This window comes from Thermobia domestica, chromosome 2 (genome assembly GCF_964235325.1).
Source record: "Thermobia domestica chromosome 2, izTheDome1.hap1.1, whole genome shotgun sequence".
NCBI classification, from domain to species: Eukaryota; Metazoa; Arthropoda; class Insecta; order Zygentoma; family Lepismatidae; genus Thermobia; species Thermobia domestica.
Window position 1 is genome coordinate 290,155,545 of NC_137455.1, and position 19,480 is coordinate 290,175,024.

At 36.5% G+C, this 19,480-nt stretch overlaps 2 long non-coding RNA genes across 2 annotated transcripts in view; one reads left to right on the forward strand and one right to left on the reverse strand.

Annotated features, from left to right (window-relative positions):
* Positions 1–1,065: 1,065 nt before the first annotated feature.
* Positions 1,066–19,480, reverse strand: part of LOC145679824 (uncharacterized) — a 92,821-nt gene continuing 74,406 nt past the window's right edge. Inside the window, exon 2 of the long non-coding RNA XR_014130571.1 lies at positions 1,066–1,260. This is a non-coding gene — a long non-coding RNA (uncharacterized LOC145679824). The remainder of the gene's footprint in view (positions 1,261–19,480) is intronic.
* Positions 6,404–19,134, forward strand: LOC145679823 (uncharacterized). The gene is made up of 3 exons (XR_014130570.1): positions 6,404–6,536; positions 14,462–14,600; positions 19,032–19,134. It is a non-coding gene; the product is annotated as an uncharacterized LOC145679823 (long non-coding RNA).

The window sequence follows — 19,480 nt, forward strand, 5'->3', positions numbered from 1 at the left end:
GAATCTCGACTCGAATTCGAGTCGAGATTCGAGACATGTCTCGACTCGTGCGCATCCCTATAGTTGAGGATTCCAAAATGATATTATAAAACGAGTATTTATCTTCTCTTTGCATGTTAATTTTGAAAGAGCCTGCTTAATTCTATTTTGTTTGGATCATCTGTGCTATTGATGTTGGGAAGATTTAATTTTATTTCATTAAGATATCATTAATATAATTATCTAGAGCAGTGATGGCCAATTTCTAACTCAAGGGCCAGAACAAAATAAGAACCAAACCTGGAAACCATTTTCCACTCCTTCCCGAGGTCAAGGTTTGCTTAACATGCATAAGTCACACATTTTCTGAATCTTTGTTGTGTTGTCTACACCCTGCTTCTTGTTTCGTGTGACTAGGCCTACAGTACCAATATTTGAAAGTAACTATATGGAATTTGCATATTTTTAAAAGTCACCCAGGCACCAATGACCATACCTTGCGGAATTGACTTGGTAATTAAAAGATTAAGAAAATAAATGCTTTCACAGTTAAAAATGAAGTTTGGATTCAGGTACATTATGATGATCATCTACTCACTTTATGTTACGTTTGAAGTTTAGGAAAGGGAAGAAAATCATACATTTAAAATTTTTATTCCCTGGCTGGATGCGGCCCGTGGGCTGCCATTTAGCCATCATTGATCTAGAGTATTTTATTATAATTATTACCTTAAAGACTTTTTTTTTACAATGGTTTTAATATTATATTTCAAAACAAATTTAGATAACTGTTTGCATCACGAAGTTTTTCCTTTCAAAATGCCTTCCCATTAGAGTTTACTGTGGAAAATATGCCATCAAATGAACAAAGGATGTATTTAAAGAAAATTTTGACCAGTTTTAAAATTCTGAATTTGATATTTAAATGCATAATAATAAGGAGAGGAGCATTTATCAATCAATATAATCAAAAATATAATCATAACTTTCATGAAAATGTTTTAATATAAAAGTTTTTGACCGATGACCTGAATATTGTCTTTCATTTTGATAGTAATGATCCATGAAGAGAATAAAACTCGTTGCTACAACTAAATTTTTCAAGTATTTTATTTGAACAGAAAATTTGGTTCCAAAATTAATAATTCAATTATATATCAATATAAACTTCATTTAAGATACATCCCTCTTCTTCTTCTTCCTTTCTGAAGCAGAGGCACCAGTTCAAAACCTTCTTCAACGGCTATGATTGATTTGATTTCGTCTGCAAAGCTTAACCAACTGCAAGGGAACATGACGTTATTAATTATACTCAAATGTATTGTGACGACACTACTAGACAATAAACAACATACTAAGAATTAATGTTATTTGACATCAAAGACAAAAGTTTAGTTTACCAAAAGTTCTTTTTATATTTATACCATGTCAGTCCTGCGTCTGCTCTTCCAGGAGACAAAAATTCTCAAGAACCACTCGATGGCTCACCACCAATTTTGGACATGATGTAGAGGGTTAAAGTAAGGGATCGGGTTCGTTGAGGGTAGTGGTAAATCCACTGCAAGTGATAGAAATTAACATTTCCGGTTTTGAGGTGATCACTATAGAGGAAAACGGTGATAGTTCGCGAGAAGCGGTTTCCTGTAATCGATTTACCGTCCTACGAATACCTTTCATCTCTATTCCATACATGATGAAAAACTGCAATTAGGCATTTGCCTGTTGTTTTTCCGAAATAAATAAACTCTTAACTCTCAACTAAAACTCGAAGTGATAGAAATTCACTACAATTACCAGTTTCAATATTGATCTATATAGAGTAAAAATGATCAGAAATAGAGAGAAGATACCTATTTTTAAAAATCGATTTAGCATTATAAGAATACGTAATAATTTCTCTTTTAACCCTTTATTCAAACTGGAAGTGACAGAAATAATCCGATTCAAGTTTGAACGTCGATCGCTATAGAGGAACAACGGCAATACATAGCTAGAACCGGTTTCTGCAATTAATCAATCAGTATATAGGATATACACGCATGACACTGCTTCTTCTTTTATCTTTCGGACACTAGGGTCGAGTGGGCGTAGCATAGATCTAATTATCTAAATTATGTTGTATAAAGCTATTCCAAACCTTTCATTTCACCATCATCATCGGTATTCTGCCGTTATTGGCAGGTCACTTGCCGCAACTGAGAAGCTTCCGTAATCTACTGTCTTCAGCTAACCTCTTTATCTTCATGTGCGATTTTTCTGTTTTGATATCATCCATTAATTGTAACCTCCTTTGCCTTCCCACCCACTCTCTCTTTCCTACCACCATAGCTTCTAGCACGTACCTCATGATACAGTACCCTTTTAACCAATTTCCCAAACAGTTTCTCGTCCTCTTCCTATATCTAAACTTGTTCTTTTCTCAACCATCTTACTAATACGCTCTCATTGGTTTTTCGCTTGCTTACAGAGAAGAAAATGATGCCAAGAACATGTAAAGTGGACCGCTGATGATTGAAAATGTACAATATGGTTCTATAAATGCTTTTTCACATTATTTTCAACAGAGTGTGTATATTTATGGCCAGTGGCGGAGCCAAGGGAGGGCCTGGAGGCCAGGCTCCCTTGCTCAATATCTTGCTTCCCCTATTGTCCCCCACACAGAGTGATACTGCTATAGGTCGACAAATGGTGAGTTGATAGTGGCCACAAGTGAAACTACTACCGAAACATCTCTCGACAACAGAGTTACCAATTGCAGAATACCGTATGTTGCAATAGTCTGCGTTCCGAGCAAAAATCTCCAGGCTCGTTTTTGTTTGTAGTACAGCAAGATCTAATTCATCGAAATATGTAAGGTGCATGCATTGACCTCACCATCTGAACGTTTCTTTTAACCTCTGTCCCTTATCTGCTTATCTTCTTTGTTTTCAACAAGGAACCAAAAAAAAAAAAAAAAAAAAGCAAAATCAGTCGGCATTCTCATTCGCTTTGATGTTGAAAGTCATACTAAAATAACAGATGCTTACTTACAAATAGCATGCACTGCAGTAAAACTCCACACTTATGTTGGAAGTCTTCGTACTCTAAGTAATTAATTTCTATCGATTATGGCGACATAGAACAAATGCATAGCATCCGTTAAATAATTTGGTATTATTATTATTTTTATCAAATAATATCGAGCCGTCTTGTTTAATATATAGTAAAAGAAGATAGCAGAAGTTTTTTTTTTATTATTATTTCTGTCATTCTCTCTCTTCCTGCTGTTCTTATCCCAATCGTTCGAGAAAATTACTACCAACACCTACTATTTGCTATTAATACTGGTTTTACTTCTCGACTACCTTCTGGTCTTGTTTTACAGTACGTCTAGTTTCCTAACGCTCTTGGCCGTGTCAACTAAGTAGAAACCTTCTGATGCGATGTTAATAAGCAATACTAGCGATCTCCAAGGAAAACGGAGTCAGCGCTTGGTGGACCTATACTACAAACTAAAGCCTGGGAGGCTAACAAAAATCAGTGATTCTTTATAAATAAATCGTTCAGAAGTATTTTCTTTTACACGATTTTAACTATAGCTTAATCCCAACACTGCTATTACTAGAGGAATTCCGAAATTTATCACAAAGCCAGTGCTACAATCTCCTGATTACTAACCATCAGGTAAGATACCGAGATGATACAACTTGGTCGCGGCAGTAATGCTATTTTGTGTAAAAGTAATAGTTACTCCCATGACCAGATTGCATATCCTGTTATCTAATATTTAGTAATCATATATATATATATATATATATATATATATATATATATATATATATATATATATATATATATATATATATATATATATATATATATATATATATATATATATATATATATATATGTATGTATGTATGTATATGTATATATGATATATATATATATATATATATATATATATGTAAGGAGTTTGTGGGACTGGTCCACAGATATTCCATTCAGTAAGTTCAGTCACTGAATATCCATTTTCATCAAAGATTTATATATTAGTTCTCCGTCAAAATATGCATTTTTGAGAAAATCACATTGTAGGAATTATGCAGAACAGTAAATAAGTGGTGACATGAATTCTCAACAGGATATAGGCCCCCCTTCAAATCTAATCTCAAAACTCACAATATTAATTTAGCATCGACTACAGGATAGTAGCGTTATTTTAACTACATATGAATTTATTTTAAGGCTTTGAAAAATCCGAGACTCAGAGGACAGAAATAGGGGAAATGAGTAAATAGGGCCACAATAATTTCCCTAGTGACACCGAGGAAGAATCTTGGTAATGTCATCAGTTGAAATATTTATCCACGAGGGATCGATCACAGCATCTTCCGAATCTTAAGCTGATGTTCTACCGCTGAGCTTTAACCATTCGGTGTGGGCGTGAAGTGTTTGTGTACTTGAATTCACTTCAAATTCTAAAAACTAGTGAAGGTAAACAAACGAAAGAAAGATAAAGGCCACGTATACTCCTTTTGCTGTAAGGAGACCCGATTGAAATGTCTGTTCTAACACTGTTTGATATTAGGGAGAGAAAAACACATTTCCTCTTTTTGCTTCAAAGAGTGCTCACTTCATCATTTTAATAAGGTAAAGGCACATTCATTACTCAGTTTGACAGCTCAAGGGTAAAAGTAATAAAAAATTATTGAACTACGGCCAGACCAAAAGAAGATGCTGCAACCGGGGCAGTTGCCCCGGGCGCCAGCAAACTAATCTGTGTGTTTATTAGTGTAGATGTAGATGAAAGGGAATACTAATCGCAGAATTTGCGGTGGGCATCAAATACCTAGTTTCGTCACTGATTAGCTACCATATTTTTAGAGCGTGAAATCGGAACATTTTTTCTGAAATATTAAGAATACATGATAATTATTGGCAGTTTACTTTAAAGTGAAACTTAAACTTCAAGAGCAAGGCTTATACACTGAGAAAAATCCATTATCCGGACAGCGGTATATTGTACAAATACAAGGATTCGTTATGTTTACTAAGGAAATCTGTACGGAGCGTACTTTATCCATATGCTACACAGCTACTGCCTTTAACGCGCTTGGATGTTATATCATGTCGCTGCAGGATGTCTGATATCTAACAATCTTCCGTATTTTATATACGTATACGTATGTTAAATACTTCAGCTATATGTTATATACGTCCATCTGTGTGTGAGGTCCTGACCGCCTATAGACACCTCTTTCTTGCACCATAGATGACGTCATGAAACAACTGTCGTATGCTTGCGAGCTGGTTTATAAACGAGGTTGTTTACAAACGGAAAAGAATAGCGGAAGGAAAGAAAAGCCTGGGTAAGTGCAATAGTAAATTATCACTTTAGTTAAATATTCCATTAATTATATATTCCTTTAGTATAACTTGCTTTAATATAGTACTAAACAAGTAATGTGATTTATGACCACAATTCTTACTATTGTAACTCGTTAATGGTTGAGGAGAAAGAAATGGGTTAATCTGAATTTTGAGAAATCTTTGAATATTAATGTTCTGTAACTTTTTACATTTCAAGGTACGCAAAATGAATGTTATGTGTTTATTCTTTCCTTTTTATATGTGACGGTTTATTACTTGATGGAGATTTACTACAGGACTGCTTAACATAATTGCTAAGAAACCGTTTTCAGCGCGAACATTTTCTTGTGTAGTGAAGATTTAGGATTTAGATTTCTGGGCTTTCGGCATCAATGACCTTGTTAGCCCGTCACATGTGAGTTATGACGTCCCTCGGTGAGCACACTATCCGGGGAAAGGGAAGGAAGCAAACGGCCTGGGACCTATATGTTGGGTACTACCCGGCATTTGCCTGGTATGAAATGAGGAAAACCCAAGAAAGCCTCATTCAGGATGTCTGGACTTAAAAGCTTTTGATACTTTTTCGACCGAGTGCCCCTACCGGAATCGAACCTGGGTCCGCTCGTACCGAAGGCGAGAGCGTTAGCAACTACGCTACGCGGAGCCACTTGTGTCTAGGAAACCTATTTTTACTAGGATATTTGCAACAAAATTTATTTCCTTTCTTTCTTTATTTTTCTTTTTCTTTTTGTTTTTTAACAATAAAACAAAACATATTTTACAGCCTCACTGAAATTTAAAAACAGCAGTCAGGGAGAGCTCACGTTTAAGATTCTTTTTGTTTTGTTTTGTTTTGTTTTGTTTTGCTTGTTATGTTCTCTAGTTAACTAATGTTTGAGTTCCTGAGAATTACATTATTATTATTATTGTTTCATAATTTTCGAACCAAAAATTAGATGTTTTTCTTTTTTTCCTTGTGTTGACGTCATTGTGGCAAGTTGGGGTGTTTGTATCGTACCTTGGCATTAATTTGGTTACTAGCACATAGTTTCAAGGTCATAAGTTGTAGGCCGCTTGAAACAGCTATTACACAGTTGAGTGTCAGGCGTTTGACTTGCAGGTTTCGTTACAGCGTCTAAATTGCAGTATTGGATTGCGTCCAGCTTGTATGGCTGGTAAAAAAGTTATATCGCTTTCGTAATATGGTAAGAAATACAATGTAACAGTTAGGTATAGTATATATGACTAGTTTAATTAGTCGGAAATTACTCTGTTTCCTTGTCTTATTCTTTCGATTATGTTTAAGTACTGTGTCTTCATAGTATTGTTTCACTATTTCTAGAAGGAATTAAGTATTAACGAAGTAAAGAATAAGCAGAAGCCCACTTTGACGTTTACTATTTCTCATACTTCATTGAGAATGTTTTGATCCCCAATTGCGCAAACTTCTAATATGTATGTGTGTTCCTTTTTGTTGTTGTTGTTGTTGTTCTAGTATGTATGTGTGTTTCTTTTTGTTGTTGTTGTTGTTGCTTACACTGCTATAGATATGAGCTCCTTCATGGCTAAGCGGTTAGCGTACGCGCCTTTGGTGTGGGAAACCCGCGTTCGATTCCCGGCGGGAGTGGTTCGGAGTCCATGTTAATCAGTAAGTCCACGTCTCATACAGCCTCGTTGCAGAAAAGGATATTAAAATCAACTCAGCACTGCTTTACAGATGGAGTTGTTTGATTCAGGGTTCGAATGAAGCTTTTTACGGGAAGCAGGCACGTAGCCAAGGGGTGGGTCCAGACCCCCCCCCCTTCGGATCCAGAAATGAAAAATATTAAGGAAAGATGAAACAGAAAGAAACAGATGAATCAGCCTCAAAAATATAAAGCTACAATAAGCGTTTTGGTTACTCTTTCTTACGAGGAGCTTTGTGTGGAGGAAACGGGAGGGGGGGGCGGATCAAGTTGAAATTGGATATTATTATAACGGAACATTCCGAATCCCATCTAGCTCCATGTTAACCGTATGCAGCGTCGCAAATCTGTCTTCAACATTGGGAGGGACGGGTAAGACAGTTCTCATAATTTTTTTAAGGATGTTCAAATTATGAAGTTGAAAAACAATGCTGCGGAGGATCAGGGGAGCAGAGTTGTCTTCAAAATTGTGAGGTGGGCAGATTTAAGGCTTATTCTGGGGTGGGGACATCAATTTCATCTTACTTTCCTTTGTGGCAATCGGACACAAATCATCACATTTCTCTCCAAAAAACGCATTTCAAATCGGATTATTGAGGGGAAAGTCCCCCCCCCCAGTTCTAAGATTGGAGGGGACATGTCCTCATCCCCCCGGGACTTGCGCCAGTAACCCTATGGACTACAAATGACGATCGATAAACCGGTTCTTTCAGATAGCCTGTCAGAACTTAAGCAATGCCCAGAATTACCAATAATATGAACCATTTTGAATTTCGCGGCAACACTAATCCATTTTATAGGATGTCTTTACTCCAGAAAGAGATCTCGTTGCTATCCTTGACGGCATTGAACTAAGATAAGAGAAATAGAAAGAAGACGAGAAGAACCGAGTTCGAATGACCTTGGAAGACTATGTCTTTGTCAATACTTTTTTCTATTCTTTTACGCAAGATTTCTTCATAATTCTTTAATTAAAATACTTACTAACATATCCTCATTTTATTGTCCTAACAAATCAATATGGATATGTTGTCAGTAAAATAGTTTAGATTGATCGAACCCCTGGTGTGATAACCACAGTATTTCGTCACAGACCTCCCGTATTGCGAAATCGTGGCTACGTGCCTGCGGGGAGGGGGCGACTTTTCAGATATACAATCCAAGCCTTTTATTTCTCAGTGATGCAAGATATAATATATAGTATATAATATGTAAAATATGAAATGAGGGAACATATTTTCCCGGCAAGGGAGAAATTCTTTGGCGAGTTGGGGAAATTACTTGACGAGAGGGAAAATCTTCATCCTCCCGTTGATTCAAATCTTGATCGAAGATCATGCGAGTAGGATTCCATATTATGCTGTAGGTGTAGGTAGTACACAGTCTTGGCGCTGAATAGGACGCTAAGCTTCAAGCCAACCACATGTCTGTAATAACCTATTGCGATTGAATGGTAGGCCTAATGTAACGTAATGTACGATATGTGCATTTTCTAGATGCCATAAAATTATAATTTTAATTGAACATTCCACGATTATATACTTCAGGTTAAAGGAGTTTGATGATTAATTGAAGTGAATAATCGAGGCAGTGATTCTCAATCTTCTTGACTTACGACACACTTTAGTAAACCCCAATGACATCGATATATTTGTTTAGATTTTGGATTGCTTTCCAACAAGTCGAGCCGCGCCAAAGCTGTAGGCTTACTAAGTTAAGTGAACTGATCCTAATCTAAATCCATTGTTTTCGGGGGCGCAGAAATGGACAGTGACACTTCCGATACTATTTAAATCAAAATTCAGCCAAGCAACTTGGGGAGGGAAAGAGGGGAGACGGATCTTACAAATGATCGAAAATAACCGATATGAGAGAGCGTTTCGTAATAGTAAAAAAAGTGACTGACTAACGTAACATACATGTATTACTGGTTTTCTTATTTTCACCCAACGAAGCAGGTAATTAACGCTAGTACTAGGTATGTGTAGACTAAATGAGGTGATTTGCTTCGTGACCCTTCGAACAATGTACGAAGCGGATGCAAGCAGTTAGTACATGGAGTTAGCTTACCTAAATTTAGATTTCGCTTTCCGAAATCTTAATGGATGTATTAAGTGATTTCGTTACTTACACTCTTAATCTCTAAATACAAGGATTCAAAACACATTTTCGATTCCAAACTATGACTCTGCTAGACAAAGAAAGCATAGTCCAGTGTATGTTTTACTTCATTTTCATATACGTGCTCGTAGGTTTTCTCGGGGACTTGGTTTCCTCCCACTTTCTCATTTCACCAAATATTCCATAATCATTAACTTGCTTTAATCACCGACCCCCTTAGCCTAACAGCATAATAGTGGGACATTAAACTCAAAGACTTTATTTTTATTTTCAAGTAATTACTTTTCTCTCCCTTATTTATTTTTAATTTAATTTCTCTTTCAATTTCCCTCTTTTAGGAACATCAACATAATTTACAATTCTGTCTCATTATAATAACACTATTAAAAGTCCCATATGCAGCTCACCACGTTGGAACCCAGCGGAAACAGATGAACAACGAATATTGTCGAAAATATGCATTGCTTACAGTGGCGTAGCGAGCATTAGAAGATTGGGAGGGGGATGAAACTTGAAATTGCCAAGTCTTGATTTTTATCTTAAAAAAATGTCAAGTCTTGATAAAAAAAAAATGCCAAGTGTTTCGAAAATCTTACAAACCCTATGAAAAACTCTTACAGCAACCTTATTTTCATATTCGTTCCATTCCATGCCCCCCGTCTGAGACACGAATAAGATCAGCCCTTGTTCCGCTCTCGAGTCCAATTTAACATCTAACCTCAGGATCATTATCATCACCCACGAAGCACAACTGTTAATTTGATAACTCATGGCTATGTTAGGTAACCTCCGCCAGCTAATCTTCACGAGAACCTTTAAAGTTACAATCAGTTGTAGAAATGCATTTAAAAACGTAGAATAAGGTAGGTTATATTTACTGTTTGTGATGTAGAAGTGCCTAATTTACATATTAAACATTCAATTGAGGGGTTCAGTGAGAGACCAGGCTAACTTACATCCAGGTCAAGATTGAGATTTTGACGGAACAGCATACTAATGTCATTAATTGACCTTTGCCTCAACCACTTGTCTGTGTGGCTTGTCCTGAGACAGGGGCGGATCCAGGGAGGGTCTATCTCCCCCAAGAAGAGGAAACTTTGTGTATTTTAATATAAAATAAAACCTACCCAGAGTTGAATCTCTTAAAAGTAGCTCTATCTTGTAAGTAGTGGCATTACAACCCACCGCCCCCCAGTAGTCCATCCTGGATCCACCCCTGTTGTATACTAAACCAAACTATGAATATCAGTCGTATCCTTTGAAACGTGCTGTTTTCATTTGTTTCCTTTTCTTTCAGAAAGTTAAAATTGTCAGTTAGCCTAGTCTCTCGCTAAACTGTCAATTGTGACAAAACACACCAATAATTGTTGATGCCAACTAAAACATCCATATCCAAAGCCTACAAAATATATCACATTATTTAAGTTTTTTCTTTCTTTTTTTTTTTTTCAAAATTGCTTGCAATGTTTTTCTTCGTGCCAAGCATCCGAATGTCATCTTGAATTCTGACCTCATTTCACTACAATTCTTTGAAGTGTAAGACTGCGCAGCTTTTTTTCCCCCTCTCTCTCGCTCTCTTCAGTCCTTCAGTCTCCCCCACTTTGATTTCATCATTTCGCACTCTGATGAAAAGTATTAAACACCAAAATGGAAAAGTACTAATATATAACCTCTCTTTTAGTAGCCCCTCCAACCACACGCCCGGGGCACGTGCCTTGCTTGCTCGCCCATAGCTCTGTGAGCTATATAAGTAAAATACAATGCGCGCGCATATGTAAACTTGGTGCCAGCTTTGATTCTCGCTGAGAGAGTATACATATAATGTTGGTTCGAATTCCATCAAAACCATAGGCTCATTTTTGTGTAACCTTGGTACTGAAGAAGACAGTAGACTTCAACAAATATTCCTGTCGGGCCTCGATGGCTCAGTGGTAGAGCGTTCACCTCTGGTGTTTGGGGTCTTTGGTTTGATCCCAGCTCGCGCCAAGTAAACTTTGTGGTGGACAAACACCGTGTGAGTGGGTTTTCTCGGGGTTCTCCCGTTTCCTCCCACTTTCTTCATTCCACCATTTCATTCATTATATCATCATCAGCGTCTCCTTTAGCCTAGCCGGTATACCCGTCATTATTGATACAACTATTATATACAGGATGCATCAGAAGTCCCTTGTCATCCTTTCTGAAAACTACAGGGATGTAGTTACATTGATTGCGAGATAAGAGATACACATTAGGCCCAGAGGGATACTTTCGGATTACATCACGCGGACGGTCGCCATCTTAGATTCGAAATTGTAATACGGACGATAAGTGGGTAGTGTGATACATGGCCATGCACTAAAATGTTCTGAGGATGTCAAATATGCAATCAGATATCATGTAACTTATTCTGGTGAAATGTTATTGGCAGTGAACCAAGTGAGACTATATGTAGTGGTATGTCATACCCTTCTTTTTTTTTTTTTCCAGTGATAGAGACATACCGTTTCTGGTTTTTTAGTGATCAAGATAAACCTTCACGGAAGAATAAATGCTAAATACCATTAATAAATCCCTTTTTTATACGTATTGACGAATAGCTTTGCACATAAAAAGATTTTATTTCTTATGTAGATTCTAAGTTGACAATACTGACATTTTTACCTTTTTCTACCTTTTGTTTGTAAAATGAGGTGTTTTCAAAGAAGTTCATCTAGTTTATATTTTGATGTGCCGTATTGAATTGTTTCTTTCGTATGTATGTATGTGTCGTCTTGTCTGAATTCTTATAAGCGTCGTATTTTGAGCATGGGCGGATTTAGGGGATTGCTGTGGGGGCAGATCTTACGGGAGTTTGAAATACCCCTCATTCGAGTGTGTGGTCCAGGAGTTTTCCCGCTGGAAATTGTTAATATTGAAAGTCGGTTTTTGAGCACTTTCGTGTATAATTCTCTGATACAAGGTAAGGGCTATTTTTATTTATTTTTTTCCAGAAAGTTGTTCACGATGGATGGATCAGTCTCTCCGTTTTTTCTCCGTAACTAAAAGAAGCTTTCCAGTGGTTTTCAGACATTATGTAAATAGAAATGCAATCTTGTAGGCTTCACACCTCACTGCATTTGAACATTTAGATAGCCGATATGTCGAGTCAAAATCGTAATAAAACACACCGCCTCTGATTTTTCCCACTTCGAACACATTTCCCTGTTATAGTCAGGGGTAAAAGCGAGGGGGAACGCGGGGGACGCAGTTCCCCACCTCGAAAAATATGTAGGACGTCCCCCAGATCCTAAAATGGTACAATGGGCAGAGATAGGCAGGAGGAACGGCGTGGAGTGATGCCGCTACCTACCGTCCCCCCACCTTTTCAGGTCCACTTTTACCCCTGGTTATAGTATATGTTCTACATGTTCCTACTGAGCAATAAACATTTGCAGAAGCTTCTTCCAATTGCTGTGGACACAAAGTAGGATATAGGGTCAAATTTGTGCACAGACGATGGCGATACTTTGTTCTAGATGATAAAAATTATGAATATTTACTGCACAAACCATAGCCTTAACTTTTCCACTTAGCTAGAAATTGAACAGCGTTAGGTCCGGTGATCGAGCAGCCATTCAACTGCCTCTCGTCGATCAACCCATGTTCTAGAAAATTGTTCAAGTAGTGACGCAATACGAATCCATAATGAAGAAAGCGCCATGGTGTTGAAAAAACTGCGAGAATGTACCATCCTCGGGCATCGCAGCTCGCAATATCTATCCCTGTACGAGCGTGAGGTATTATTCCGCAGTTAATTTTATGGAATGAAAAAGTGACTGATTAGACGTATTCCTCATTTGTCTGCCAACAACATAATTAATTTTCTTTGCGCTGGTCATGTTGGAGGGGTCTTGCACGCGGGGTTGTCAGGTGACCAATTGTGCATGTTCTGCCTATTAACCTTCCCATTTACGTAGAGGTCAGCTTCATCTGAAAAGAGTATTTGCATAAAAATGTTAACCATAATTACTCACTGCACTTGGCGATCAACATCGTTCTCGTGGAGATGTTGCTTCATTTGCACCTTGTACGGATGCACTTATACACGCGCAGACCCTGTGACTCAACCCACATTGCATTAATAAATGACGTGTGCTCCTCTGGGGCCACATCCAGAAAGAAGTCAGCACTGCCGTAGGCGTTGCTTCATCTGTAGCTCTCTACGATCGTCCGCTACGACGTATGTTCACGAATGTGCCCGTCTCCTCAAATTTAGTTAATTACTGTGACACTGCAACATGTAACACAGTCACATTGTGGATGATTCTGTTTGCAATCGGTAACCACTGTACAGGCACTCCTCCCGCTCCACAGTTTGAATATTTCGATGCATTCCTCACGTGCTAACGGTATGGTTCTACATCTAGAAGAAAGAGGTAAATACAACGTTCAATTGGCAATAACTTTTCACCAAATTAAGCTCCATGGAATCTGATTGCATATTTGACATACTGAGAAAATTCTAGCCTGTGGCCATATATATATCACATTACCCACCAGTTTATAACAAACAAATTTAATCCAAAATGGCGGCCGTCTGTGAGAGTATTTCCAAACGGCCTAATGTGTATCACCCATCTCACATTCAATTAAACTACACCCGTGTAGAATTTAGAAAGGAACTTCGTATGATGTATACAGGGTGTTTCGAAAGTCCTCTGACGTTACAACAAAACGTAAGAGGAAAAACCATTTCTAAATATGTTGTTTTCATTCTAAAGTGAACACTTTTTAAATCGGAGGAGCCGTTTGGGCTGTACTCTTTATGCGCCCAATGTGGAATGAAAATGCAATGTTACCATTTACCTGGACCCACAACATATGTGAATGAAGTTACTGTTTGAAATGGGGGCTAGCCATCGACATGTTAGCGTAAAAATCAGTAACTTCATTCACTTATGTTGTGGGTCCAGGTAAATGGCAACGTTGCATTTTCATTTAACATTGGACGCATAAAGAGTGTACAGCCAAACGGCTCATCCGATTTTGAAAATTCCTTCAACTTACATTGGAAACATCATATTTGGAGACGGTTTCCCAATTACATTTTGTTGTAACTCTGATAATAATCGAGTTACTTAATGTCAGGGGACTTTTGAGACACCCTATATATCTTATGGAATATATGTTTGATGTCCCTATAACTGTAGTATAATTTAGTTTGTTTAAATTTACAAGTTATTACAAGTAGATTCTGACTTACATGCGTAAGAGTTTGTATGTAACTAACTAATGAATTCTATTTCATGAAATTTACATTGAAATATTTAACACAAAATCTTTTATATTCATGCTTAACTTAGTGACTTGGCTTTGGACTGCAACTGATTATTGTACCCCATTATTGCTTGAGAAGAAAACCGATGTCCGAATCTTCATTTGGAGAAACCAAAGAACTATTGGAATGCTGAGGATTGCAATCATTAATTTCTACACTTCAAGGTGCGTAAATTATATCTAGGTATATTCTGTGTTTATTGTTATAATTACTATTACTATTATTGGGTTTAGAATCAATCAAGTACTTCATGATATTTTAGAGGGATCAAGATGGCTGCCAGATAGATAAATATTTGAGCGTCAGGCCCTTATTTCTTTTCAATTTTATATTTAATCAATGTCTATTTCCCCCCCTCATTATTCCACCAAATCGTATTCCAAGATCATCAATTTTCAATACTCATTTGTGACTGTCAGCATGCATAGCATAACCGTAGGAAGTAAAACAAAGATTTATTTTTATTTTTCGTTTTCATGTCTTTTCTCCATAGCTGTGAAAAATAACGACTTCAACATCATAAATTTGTATGCTACTTGCCTGCTTTCGAGCACAGTAATCAACTATTTGGACATTACGAAGCAAAGCAGGTCTACGTTGCAGTTAGCATACTTTTGAAAGGATGTGACATAATGATATTGGTGTTGCGATGTTCAGCCTAAACAGTGCAAGTACATAAATCTGTAACAATTGTATTGGTGTTTAGCTTACATGTCCTCCAGACGGGCCAATTTTTTTTTTTTTTTTTTTTTTTTTTTTACATCTTGTTACTTCTACTCTATATGAGGGGTCGCGGTAGCTCAGTGGTGGAGCGTTCACCTCTCCTGCGTGGAGTTCCTGGATCGATCCCAGCACGTGCCAAATGGGCTTTGTGTTGGACAAACACTGTGTGTGGTTTTCTCGGGGTTTTCCCGTTTTCTCTCACAGTTTTCCTTCTACTATTTCATTCATTCTCATGATTATAGTCTCCTTTAGCATACCCGGCAAAATCGTGGAACGTAAAACTCAAAGATTTCATTTCATATAAACTTTGGTGCAAAGTAACCCCATAGATGAAGATATTTTGCACCACATACAAAAAAGTATGTTCAATATACTAACATAATGTTTGTCTGCAATGTTTTCTCTCCTGTATTTATACATTTCACTTTTTACACAAAACTGCATGTGTAACGAATTTTTGTTACGAAATTCGAGACGAGACATAGCTCTTCCAATAGAAACAGATACAGTTTTCGAGACGAGACAACTTTCGCGACACCTTTGCGAGAGGTGACAGTCTCAAATCATTTCTCGTGCGTACCCCTAGCCCATATCGTGCGTTATCAAAAAGCATGTTAATGAGAAATAACAACATGTAAATACAATATAGGTAGTTAAAAACATTTTTGTTTTCATTCTTCACTAATGCATTATTATTAACCTCAGTATTTTATTGTCCATTCTTAATCTTAAGCTGATATATAATTAAGTTTTGAATTCGGTTAACTTATTTTGTTTCTCAAATTGTATTAAAAATGTATGTACAAACATGTTTATTTTCATTCTTGAGTGCTTAAAGTCACTATAGTTATTAAACATAGTAATTAATATTGTACTCTTAACGTTAAAATAATATACAGTTAACTTTTGAATTCAGTTAACATTTTTCTTACTGAAATTGCTTTAAAAAGTATGTAAAAACTTTTTTATTTTCTTTCTTGAGTGCCAAAAGTGATGCACAGTTATTAAGATTAGTACTTTATACTCTATTCTTAATTTTAAACTGATAAACAGTGCGTTTCTGAATAAATTATGTCAAGTTATTTGAGTGACGAACACTGGTACAAAACCCTAACTACCACTGGAACATTTCGATTTTGAGATGACTACTACCGGTGCAATACAAGGGATTTTAAAATATTGTTTTTCCTTCAACGGCTATTCGATTTTGAATTCTGACTACATGGTCATATATAGGAAGGATCAGTGTCTCTTTCCAACTATGGTACAGCTCCGACCGATTCACGGTGCTCACAGAAGAGACAAAAGAGTATGTTTTCAACCTTAAAGTAACGACCACTGGTGTTTTTACCCTGGTATGCAAAAGTAAGTGGGTACCCCAATGGGGTAGAGGGGTACTATGCGGTACCTAATTTCTGCATTTTAGATATATGGAAATACATGTGTCTAAAATGTAAAGAACTGATATTTGTTTACCGAAAACTGCAACTCGGTAAGCCTTACGGATACCGAGACATGGGAAAATAAAGAGCGACACGATATGTATGTGGGGCTTGCATACTTGAAGGTACAATTTGGAAAATGAATTCAAATATGACTAACGGCTATCAAGATATTGTCAAATAAAGAGAGGACCAATACAGGTATGGGATTTTCGTATTAGATGATAAAATTTCCGAAACCGGTCATGGAAAGTTAATAAACACCAGTAGCAATTCCATCTTCAAGTAATTAGATATTTCCATGGGGTGTTAGAACATCTTACAGTCTACCAAGATTAAATTTTAAAAGCTTTTGAAAATATAACTTGACATTTGTAAAGAGTATTAGAAATATGTATTTACCTAAAACTTGCAGCTAGTACATCTAACATATAGAGAAACACCGTGAAATAAAAGAGTATGAGATGTTGAAACTTCGGAAAAATTATTGGTCCCAACAAAATTAAAATAAGATGGTATTTCTATGGGTTAAGTAAGTACCTCAGTACAATTTCGATGGAAAGATTAGTTCTAGGTTTTCTTCAGGCAGTTCCAAAGGTTCATCGAGCTGTGTAAAAGAGTGAAAATTCCCTGTGAATATCTAATATAGTAACCAAAATATAACGAGTCATTTATTTTATGACGTAAAAATAGAGATCTTTAAGGATTTGTACTTCTGGGTCTTTGCTATAAGAAAGAAATTCAAAAACCTACTGTATATACCTTAATATGCAATTAAATCAGTGAGGACACAGTAACTTAGTGGTGGGGTGTGTACCTAGTATGTTTTGCAGAAACTACACTGGAGTATTCTCTTAATCCACAGAGATACGATCACACTTAACTGCCCATTTAATTTTAAAATGAAATTAAGGCAAGTGAATGTTGATGATAGAATTGATGGAGTGTAAAGGTGGGAGGAAAGGAGTACACCGAGAATACCCACGAATACAATGTCGACTACCAACTGACTTGGACACGGATCAAACCAGGGACCCAATACACCAAAGGTACGCACTCTACCACTAAGCCACCGTGCCTCCACCCATTTAATTGTCTATTAAGGTGTATACGGTAGTTTTCTGAAATTTCTTCTTCTTACAGCAAAGACTCAACAGTACAAATCCATGTGGGTCTCCATTTTTACGACCTCGTAAAATACATAATTCCTTATATCTCGGTTGCTATATTAGATATTGACAAAGAATTTTCATTCTTTTTGTACGCTAGGAATTATCACGCTTGGATTTACCCGAAGAAAACTTCGAGCTGAATTAATCTTTCGATCGGAATTGCCCTGACGAGTGTGAGGTACTCACTTAACCCATATAAGTACCATCTTATTTAACTTTTATTAAGATCAAAAGTTGTTTTATGAAATTTCAAGATCTAATACTCTTTTATTTCACGGTGTCTCTCTAGCTGTAAGATGTACTGGCTGGAAGTTTTGGGTAACTCTATTCTCTTTTCTAATACTCTTTACAAATGTCAAATTATATTTTCCAAAGCTTTTAAAACTTAATCTTTTTAGACCCATGATGTTCTAAAACCCCATGGAAATACCCAGTTACTTTAGGATGAAATTGCTACTGGTGCTTATTCAGATTTCATGATCGATTTCGGAAATTTCACCACCTAACACGAAAACCCCATAACTGTGTGGGTCCTCCCTTTATTTGACAATATCTTGATAGCCATTAGTCATATTTTCATTAATTTTCTAAACTACTGTCAAGTATGGAAGCCCCACATACCTATGGTGTTCCTATTTATTTCACCATATTTCGGTAACTGTTAAACATACCGACTTGCGGTTTCGGTAAACACACACCTGTAACGTTCTTTATAAGTTTATTAAGATATATTTTAGAATGTTAAGAAATGGGAGGTCTGCGAATGCCATAGTACCCGAAAACCCCCATAAGGACGTGTGTGTAGTGTATTGAATTGAAACTACTTTTGAGGTTGTTGATAGCCCTCAGTAATTACGTTTTCGAAACTGCACAATCTAGTACGCAAAACTCACACTTCTATGGTGTTGTCCTTTATTTTCCCATACCTCGGTATCCATAAGGCTTACCGAGTTGCGGTTTTCTGTACTAAACAGATATCAGTTCTTTACATTTTAGAGACATATATTTCCACATATCTAAAAATGCAGACATATTAGGTACCCCATGGTACCTCGAACGCCAGTGGGTACCCACTTACTTTTGCATAGTAATACATTTCGAGTTGTTCAGCATCAACAAACACTTTTTTTTTAATTCATCATTTTTCTACCAGAAACCCAAAAGTCCATACCTGACCGAACAGATTTTGTCCATTTAATCTAAAAAATGTTAAATATTTTAAAATGTAACATTTTAAATATTTTTGGATTTTTTTCAGGTATTTCATGTATCAAAACAAAACCAGGATTCTGCATGAAAGACAGCGAAAAGAAGCAGTGTAATTTGTGGCTAAAAGCACGTCCTTTCTGAAGACAGACCCGATTGTATTTACATTCTTTTGTACAAATATGTAACCTTAATAAATATACTGCTCCGCAAATTATTTCTTTCTTCCATAAATTAGAATAAATGTATGTCTGTTTAAAGAAAATGTTTGTTAGTTAAAGGTCTTTTCAACTCTTTTTCTCTGTAAATAAGAACATTATACCTTGCAACATTTTTTTTTATCATTGTGCAATTCCGATTGGATAAAGTAAATCTGCACGAAGCACTATTATTTCAGTCATACATTAATAACTAATGTATTGTTCTGTGAATAAGGCAATGGTATAGTGAATATGTTTTAACATAAAATCTGTAACTCAGCTTTTCAGTAGTCAACTTTAT